The 8,176-nt window shown below is 43.1% G+C and overlaps 1 protein-coding gene across 2 annotated transcripts in view; it reads left to right on the plus strand.

Annotated features, from left to right (window-relative positions):
• Positions 1–8,176, plus strand: part of pak1 (p21 protein (Cdc42/Rac)-activated kinase 1) — a 64,750-nt gene that overhangs the window by 9,687 nt on the left and 46,887 nt on the right. For both annotated transcript variants that reach the window (XM_074641047.1, XM_074641048.1), the window contains exon 2: positions 7,592–7,656. The gene's annotated coding sequence lies outside the window, so the exon portion shown is untranslated. The remainder of the gene's footprint in view (positions 1–7,591; positions 7,657–8,176) is intronic.

The following is an 8,176-nucleotide window of genomic DNA, read 5'->3' on the forward strand; positions in this document are numbered from 1 at the left end:
ATTAATCAATAATGGAAATAGTCAGTAGTTGCAGCCCCAGATAATAATAATCATAATAATAATAATAATAATGATGAATGATCTGGCTCTGCAGTGACATATATAAATGTTTAATTTCTCTGTCAGTGGCAAGGAGGGGACTTCCAACGGTGTAATGATGCACACGATGTTTCCAAATGCCAACATCATGATATAATTTTTACAGATATCACGCAGCGACTGCAAAACACTTTGTCTCTCTCTCCTGAGATCAGCCTGGTGTTTCTGCCTCCTCTTCATCCCTCTCTCTTTCCTTGCACCTTCTCTCTCTCTCCTTGTTGCTATCCTCCTCTTCATCTGTCACTCCTTGTCCTTCTACTCTTCATCCGGCTCCCTTCCCTTCTCCTCCTCCTCTTCACTCTTCTCTCCCTCCTCCTTTTCATCCCCATCCCTCTCTTTTATACTTCAATCCTTCCTTCCTCCATGACCCACATGTCTGCATGGCCCTTTTTTCATCCTATTCCTCACCTCTTCATCCCATGTTCACTCCTCTCTTCTATCTGACGTAACCAGTGAAGCAACTATAATATTATTATCTATAAATACCCCTTCATTTCTCTCACTGTCAAACAGAGGAAGCCTCTCTCATCCACTTCCTTCCTTCTACTAGTTATATTTTCTTCTCTCTGCTATTTTAGCCAGACGGATTCTCTCACTTTCTATCTCTTCTCACATTTAAAGCACAAGGAAACTATTTCAGAATGAATGAAGTTGGCTTATTTCATTAAAACAGTGTATCGGGTGTTTAGGTGAATGCTTTTAATGTGAAGCAGCAGCAGGTAATGTTGGCTTAGTGTGGTTAGGTATGAGGTTAATCTCTATCCAGCACGGGAATGTTGGACTCCGCCACTAACAATAAAAACTATGATGTAGAGAGAAGAGCATTACAGAATGTAAAATATGAAGAAAAAAAGTCTCCATAAATAGCATCTAAAACAGGGTTTAGATTTCATGGGAATCTTAAAGGGGCTTTATGTAAGAATCAGAAGTTGCTTGTTAACAGTGACACCTGTGGCCGTTAAGTCAACGACAGTCAGCGTCCTGTTGCTCGCGCTTGTGCTCGCACTAAGTAGACGCAAGCGAGCATTAGTCAAAACAGTGAGGCGACATACGGGAGACTGAACGTGATTGACAGGTATCATGTTGATTAACGTTAGCAACATTAGCAGCTAAAGCCACAATATCACTGTATATTTAACATGCTTGGCAGTAATGTTAGCTTACCTATCCAATAGGAAATTTTGCCTGCTTGGTGTTTTGATACCTAAACCCAAACGAAGGTCCCTCCATGAATCGAAGGTCCGGTCGATGTTGATCCTAGTTTTCCCACCGACGTCGCAACGGTCTGTTATACATAGCAACGGTCTGCTATACATAGCAACGGTCTGTTAAACATAGCAACGGTCTGTTATACATAGCAACAGTCTGCTATACATAGCAACGGTCTGTTAAACATAGCAACGGTCTGTTATACATAGCAACGGTCTGCTATACATAGCAACGGTCTGTTAAACATAGCAACAGTCTGTTATACATAGCAACAGTCTGCTATATATAGCAACGGTCTGTTATACATAGCAACGGTCTGCTATACATAGCAACAGTCTGTTATACATAGCAACGGTCTGCTATACATAGCAACGGTCTGCTATACATAGCAACGGTCTGTTATACAGAAATTACAGACCGCAGAACGCCGTGATTGAACAATCAGAATTTAGTATTCAATACAGCCGTATAATAAAAAACAATTGAAAAATGTTTATATGTGTAAAAACTTTTAGGTTTGTAATTTTAACAAAAAAAAATCCCATCATAAATAAAAAGTTGCGTCTGGAAGGATGTTATATTTTATTTTCTGTCACCCTTTTTGTAATTCATCTCTTTCCCTCTCTCCTTCTTTCTGTGTCACTGGTGTCACTGTGTCTTCTTCTCTCTCTCTTGGAGATTGATTTTGTCAGATTTGTTTCCAGAATCTCTCTCTGCCTCTGTCCTGATTTTATTTCTCAGCTTTATCACTCTCAGGCCACAATCCATCCCTCTCATTCCCTCTGTCTCTCTCTCCTATCTTGTTCCTTCCCCAGGGGGGTGTTTCATGCTGCGTTCTCACCTCCGGTTTAACAGCGAGACGAGAACAACACCCTCCTCCCTCGCCAACACACTCTGCAAATTTTAAATATGGCCAGTCAAGCACGTCAGCTTGCCCTCTACATGCACTCGCGTTCTCATATGAATAAATATTTGTTACAGTAATCGGTGTCCGGTTTTAATACATTTTGATGTGTCACAAAGCATGAAATCAACTGTATTATTGATACCAAAGAGCTAGGGTTTGGTATATTTTCCAAAGATCAGGCATTCAAACCATAATCGATCAATTGTTGAATTCATTTGTTGTTGTTTTTTGTCCTCTCTGATTGAAGATTGAATATCTTTTGGTATTGGAGTGTTGGACGAACAAAAGCAGTTCATGTTCAGACTTTAACGTGGGCTCTGGGAAACTGTGATGAACATTTTACACAATTTTCTGATATTTTATTGACCAAACAATCAATTCATTGAGAAAACATTCGGCAGATTAATCGATAATGGAAACAATAATTAGTTGCAGCCCTAATTCACACTGATAACCTTCCTAAATATTACTCTACATTATAAGCTATCGTCGCCGCAAGACCTTCAAAAATATAAGACCTTTAGTGTAAGAATCCGACATACTTCCATGTGTGCGTCTCCGCCAGCTTGCTTGTCAGCGTTCATCAGATATATCGGCGTGCTCAGCAAGAATAATTAGGCTCGCAGCCATGAAACACAATTACTCTCACATTTGTCTGCCAAGCACATTACACGCACAAGTAGTGTGACTTATTGTTTGTGTGTGTTTCACCTCACAGATAAAGATGGTCGGGGGGAAACATAAAGAGCAACATGTTGGATTTTCAGGCTGATCTTCATGTTGTTGTGGTTGTTGATGTTTCAGTCTTGACTTGAAGAGTCAAAGCTAATTTTGAGTTAAACCTCCCCGATGTGTTCTAATAATATAATGGTTGCCAATGATGGCAGTGAAGGTGAATGTATGGCAGTGGTTGTTATTATTATTATTATTTAACAGCTTGTTGGATTTTCCACTGTGAAATATTGCCAGATGGCTGACATTTCCTCGCTCTGACTACTGTTACACTCTCCACTAGCACCTCACTGCTGTTTTTTTGCTATCATCATATGACAAACTACCTGCAATCAGTTCTTCTTCGCTGCTCTAAAACTAGGGATGCACCGATACCACTTTTTTCAGACCGAGTAAAAGTACAAGTACTTACATTTGGGTACTCGCCGATACCGAGTACCGATACGAGTACTTCTCTGTGTCAAAAGACCCTCGTTAACAGCCAGCTGGAGGGTGTGAGCGACACACGGCAGGCTGGGGAGTCCCGCATCCGACTCTACGGCTCTAGGTCGGCTTGGAAAGGCTCGGGGCGAGGTGCTTGCCCCAACCGCGTCGTGCCCCCGGGGTGGGGCTCGGCTCAAGTAAAAGGTGCCAAGGGTCTGCGGCGATGTCTGCAACCCACCCGACCAGTCTTGACACATGGACCAAGGAGTCTAACGCACGCGTCAGAGTCAGAGGGTGCAAGCAAAACCCCGTGGCGCAATGAAAGTGAGGGCCAGCGCGCGCCAGCTCAGGTGGGATCCCGGCCCCGCGGGGTCGGGCGCACCACTGGCCCGTCTCGCTCGCACTGTTGGGGAGGTGGAGCGTTAGCGCATGCGATAGGACCCGAAAGATGGTGACGAAAGGTTAACGTCAAGCTGCCTTAAAGTGGTATCGGTGCCGTTGTATTGGAGCCGTGTGGTGAGTACGAGTACATGAGCACAGTATCGGACACGATACTGGTATCGGTATCGGTGCTTCCCTATCTAAATCAGTAGTTGCCAGTGGCAACCATGATACATCCACGGTGAAACAGTTTTTGAGCCGCAAAGAAGTTGATTTTCTTCTGGGTTAATAAATGATGGTATCGGATCGGTGCATAGACTGGCGTACTCGCCGATACAGAATTTTGGGCAGTATTGGACACATTTTCAATACTGGTACTACCGGAACAACTTTAATGACATGTTAGGGCTGAGTAATAATTAAATATTATCCTTCATCAACTTTCAGTGGAGTCATGTTCTGTGATGATGTGATGTTGTCATGGTATCGTTCCACACGTTTACATATACAACTACCAACAGGCTTGTGAAGGAGGTTAAGGAGATTCAATATGGCTGCCCGCAGAAACCTTAGTTTCCTATGAACCACAGGCATTTATGATTGATGAGTTGAAATATATATTAGTTTGTAATCAGCTGTTATATTGATGTTCTTCTTCTTTCCTTCAATAATAACCATTTTAACAGAGATTAAAAAAAAACAACGTATAATTCAGACACCAAATGTTTTATTTGTACTTGAAATACTTTTGTCCCCAAAAGAAGAAGAATTAAATGATTCTAGCGTCCATTTAGTTGACTTCCCCACTGTACTGCATGATGGGAGAATACTGTAAGTGAGCCTAAATCAGTCCATCAGATAATAAGTTGTATGTCTGTGTGAGAGACCTGCATCTCACCTGTACCTGTAGCTTTAGTGAGTGAATGTACATCTATGATTAGCAACGCACTCTGAGCCTGTTCACACCTGGCATTGACTTGCGTCTTAGTGATCCGATCACAAGTGGACACCTCTAAGTAGGTCAGATCACACCTGAATTTCTTAACCAGTCACTAGAGACCAACGTATCCGCCTGAATCTGTCAGCCATTAAGTCGACACTGATGCGTATCCACTGGTTTTGCTGGAGAGGAGCGTAGTGAAGTAAATACAATCTACAATATCGGGTGCTACTGAGAAGACCTGCCGTCTACGGTGCACAGTTTGACAATGCTTCATTACAGCTTAACAACGGCGTTAGTCCCGCCCCTCGGTGAAGTGGACGGATTCAAAGGTCTGGACCCGGGGGTGATTTGTGATCGGATCTCACTTCCCTGCTCTATAAACACGTACATCATTTCCGTTTGCAGCAACTTCCCGTGGAGGAGGAGGAGGAGAAGCTTTCAAAAGTTTTTCAGACATCGCTGTTGCCGCACTTTAACATGACGCCATTGGCACGCAAATGAGTACGTACTTCCTCTTACGCAGAGGACGCCAGTTGAGTAGGCGGTCCTTCAATGTGAACCTGGCCTAGGACACATTCACGTAGGGCTGCTTGGTTATGGCAAAAATCATAATCACGATTATTTTGGTCAATATCAACACGATTACTCATTGACTCTGGAAAGATGCATTTAGAAAGAAATTATTGTAGCCTACATTAAAAAGTGAAATACATCAATCTGGTGCACTTTGAGAGCAAAATTAAGAGGCTAGATCTATGAAGAACTCTCTGCTCTAGTAAACAGTTTAATCATGAACACATTGGTTGTATAGATATGAATGGTGATGACGGCAATGCATGATAAACGAGACGGTGGTTTGCCAACATCACTGCACTCACACAGTCCAGCCCCGGTGGGGGGTCGAGCCAGGAGCAGGGAGCTCCGTCCCACCCCGCAGGGAGAGAGAACACAGCGAGCACTAAGCGGCGAGGCCGGGCATTTCCAAGCCGACCTAGAGCCGGTCAGAGTGCCGGGGAGAATTCCCACGAGGGGATACTCCTACACGGAGCAGCCGCCCCTGATGCGCCGAGGAGGGAGAAAGTGCACCGGTGATAAGGAAAGGGGTGCGCTGGATTTATAACACAAGACAAAACGAGAGCGTCATTGAAAAACGGAAAGTGTCACAATAATCGTTTCATGTCGATTTATCTTGTTTTCATAATCGTTGGAAGCCAAAATCGTAATTGAAATTGAAATCTGATTAATTGCACAGCCCTACAATCGCATACACACTGCTGAAAGAACCTTTAAATGTGGTCTGAGCGATCGGATTGCACTGCGGAACCTCAGTGCGTCTTGAGTGCATTTGTAGAGCTGTCCACTTGTGATCACTCAAGACGCATGTTAATGCCAGTTGTGAACAGGTGTGTTTGTGTGTGTGTGAGTGAGTGTGTGTGTGTGTGTGTGTGTGTGTGTGTAAGCAACACAGGTGAAATAACACTTACACCACCTAAAGCTACACACACAGCTGGCAACATGTCGCATTAGCCTGCACTAATGAGAGTTTAGCAACACTTTAATAAGCCATAATCTAGAGCTACATTAGCACTACCCGTATGGCTGTTGGCATTACACCGTGTGTGTGTGTGTGTGTGTGTGTGTGTGTGTGTGTGTGTGTGTGTGTGTGTGTGTGTGTGTGTGTGTGTGTGTGTGTGTGTGTGTGTTTTCTCACAGTAAGGTGTAAATGTGTGGACAGCTGCAGGGCTGTCACTCTCACCTCCTCCTGCCCTCCTTCTGTTTGTCCTCCCTGTTTCTCTCTCTCTCTCTCAAACCTTCACCTGTTCATCCTCGTCTGAGCCCCCGATGACACCAACACGCTGTGAACACACAAACAGCTTCCTCCTCACTTATGAGACGGCAGACTGTTTGTTTGTCTGATGGCATGTGGACCCCTTCTGCTAAGAGAGGCAGAAAGACGGAGAGAAGCCCTGTCCTCACTAATGTGAATGTACTTTAACTAGGGCTGCATTAACACAACTGGCAATTTGTTAGGTTGTAGTAGGCTCAGTTTTGAGGCTAGAGTGAAGATACTGTTATCATATGAAACTAGAAAAACCTAAAGAATCCATCGGTACCAACCATGTCATGCTAGCTTGTCACGAAGGAGGCTAAATTACGGTACGAATTTACGCTAAACTGGCATGGCCAAGGGGTCCCTTGACCTCTGACCTCCAGATATGTGAATGTAAATGAGTTCTATGGGTACCCACGAGTCTCCCACATGCAGTTTGGGGCAAGTCATAGTCAAGTCAGCACAATGACACACTGACAGCTGCTGTTGCCTTTTGGGCTGCAGTTTGCCATGTTATGATTTGAGCATATTGTTTTATGCTAAATGCAGTACCTGTGAGGGTTTCTGGACAATATTTGTCATTGTTTTGTGTTGTTAATAATAAATATATGCATACATTTGCATAAAGCAGCATATTTGTCCACTCCCATGTTGATAAGAGTATTAAATACTTGACAAATCTCCCTTTAAGGTACATTTTGCACAGATAAAAAATGTGAGATTAATTTCTTATTAACTATTTTAATGTTTAACAGCCCTAGTTGAAATCCTGTCATTCATGTTTCAGAGTGACATTTTAAGTGCCGTCACTGTCACGTCCTCTTTCAACGCTGTTGCCGGCAGGACTATAAAAATGGGATTTGATTAAGGGTCATAAAATGTTAACAACCCAGGAAATACGGTTAATCTTTTCTAGCCTGCTAGCATTTTGTTCCCTGTAAATGACAGATATGTCAATGACAACACCTGTACTGCTATACTGACGCAACATGAGCGTAATATTCCAGGTAACATTGAGCTGATGAACAGCGTGTAATAACAGCCGTCACTCTGTGTTTGTGTGCAGGCTGCAGGTTGAAGCTGCCTCTTTGCCTTTCTGTGAGAGGAGCGACTCAGACACGACGCTAACAGGTAAGCTTGGCTGGTGTAACACAGACGGCAGCTCACCTCTCTGTAGTAGATGTACTACAGACACTTAAATTCTTACTAGTAGTAAGATTTTTCTAACTTCCATTTATGTCCATAGCTCACTTTATGCTCCTCTGGGAAGCAGCTGGGCAAAAAAAAGTTTAACAAATAAGTAAACAGTTATAATAGTGTGCATATTTATAATTTTTGTATTGTTCAACACAGGACATTTCGGACATTAAATATGACAATAGAATAGAAATAGTTTTATTTTTGTACGGCTCTTTGTAGGCGAACGTTTTACTGGTGTCCGAAGGTCGCTTTCACTGCTTTCGAGCTGTTGTGTTGTAGCTTGCCAAACATAAAAGAGCAGCGGTTGCTACTGGACCTGCTATATCGTCTACCGTCCAGTGTATTGTTTCATTAAGTGAACCCAGTTAGTTGAACCCAGGACGGGTTACAGTAGTTTACTGAGAGATATTGAGCGTGTTTATTAAACATGAACATCATTTCCTCAGTAATT

This window comes from Sebastes fasciatus, chromosome 7 (assembly GCF_043250625.1).
Source record: "Sebastes fasciatus isolate fSebFas1 chromosome 7, fSebFas1.pri, whole genome shotgun sequence".
Classification (NCBI taxonomy): domain Eukaryota; kingdom Metazoa; phylum Chordata; class Actinopteri; order Perciformes; family Sebastidae; genus Sebastes; species Sebastes fasciatus.